Below are 1,731 nucleotides of genomic sequence, written 5' to 3' on the forward strand. Positions count from 1 at the left end.
CCGAGCCACCCTAAGGTGGCTCGGTGGCTGAGCCACCTTGAGGTGGCCGGCCCAGAGCCGAGCCACCTCAAGGTGGCCGGCTGCACTGTGCCCAAGGCACAGTGAGGGTAGCCTATAAATAGGCCCCCTTTTGTTCATTTTCAAAGGTTGGACTTTTGAGAGCCAAAACTCTGCCGGATTGAAGATCGAGCTTAGAGTTTTGAAGACTTGAAGACTTGGACATCCAGATCTGATCCTCGGCGAGCATCCACGTCACAAAAGGCAGGAGTTCGAGAGAGGGGAAGAACAGATCTGAGATCTACACGAGATCACACTCCGGATCTAAGCTTGGTCTTAGATCCCGAGATCCGAGCGATTATTTCCTTAGTGAACTAATCCCTCCCGGCTATTATTCCCTTCGTGGAATAATACCCGTCAAATCGTGTAGATCCGACCGGATCTAGATCGCGCGGTGGTCCACGGATTAACCCCGGCGTTGGCAAAGAACCCACAAAAGCGAGTGACCGCAAAACAGGAGCTCGCGATTTGTTCGATAAAAGGAGAAAGTTGTAATTTTTTTTATTTTCTTTGATTTCGTTGTAACCAGATCTAAAAAAAAGACCGGATCTTTTGTAACCACAAAAAGTTGTTATTTTGAGATCACAATGACATCAATGAAGAAAATGATTTTCCCCGCGAACAATCTGGCGACCAAAGTGGGAGCCGCGGATCTCCTTGGTTTTGTTAGCAATTTGATCGATAATTTGCCAACCACATTCATCATCGGATGAGGAAACATAACCTAAGCCTCGCCCGTATTTATAATAATCCTTTGGTCTCCCTTTTGGTACATATACCGCTTTGGCTGGAGTACGAGGACCTCGATCGAAGTATAAACCTTCTCCGAGTGTGAAATCGTACCCCTGCTTTTCCATGAGCTTGCGTGCTTCCGGACTATATTTAGATAAATGCTGACCAGGTTTGTCATCATCTTCATCTTCACTTAGGAAATGATCTGGTAACGGAGAGCTTTTTCCTTTACCATAAATTACTTCTTTTGCACCTCCTACCTTGTTCGGGATGATCATGGTTGTTCCGAAAGAATGCTGGAGGCGTTCCTTTGTTACATAGGACGACCGAAGCGGCATATACAAATCAGGATTATCATACAATTCTGTTATCACATCATCAAGAGACAGGGAGTACTCTAAATCATTATTTATTTCATTAGTGGCAAGTTGCCAATTACAACTGCCATCTGACGATTGATCATCGTCAAGATTGATTACAAAGGGTACAATGTCATTTAAAACAAAACCACCATCGTAATCGAATCCGGCTTCAGAATCAGCTTCTTCTCCGCTGTCTGTGCCCTGGGCCGATGGTTCAGTATCGGATTCGTTACCATAAAGGAGAGAATCAGTGAAATAATTCTCAAACCCTTTAAATGGTTGTTTATCCGCGACCACCGTCCTGACCCTTCCACCAGTGTCGACATATTTCAGACACTGATGTAGGGTGGAGGGAACTATAACATTACTATGGATCCAAGGCCGACCCAGTAGTAAGTTATATGATGTCTCAGCATCAATCACGTAACACGTGACCTCCGTCTTCAGATCACCCATTTGGCACTTTATCCGGATCTTTCCCAAAGGCCTTGACCCGCTAGTGTTGAATCCGTAAATGACCGTGCCTGTAGACGCCAACTTGCTGACTGGAATACCAAGGCCATGCATAAGGCAAAGTGGC

This window comes from Asparagus officinalis, chromosome 3, assembly GCF_001876935.1.
Source record: "Asparagus officinalis chromosome 3, Aspof.V1, whole genome shotgun sequence".
In the NCBI taxonomy this organism is placed as follows: domain Eukaryota; kingdom Viridiplantae; phylum Streptophyta; class Magnoliopsida; order Asparagales; family Asparagaceae; genus Asparagus; species Asparagus officinalis.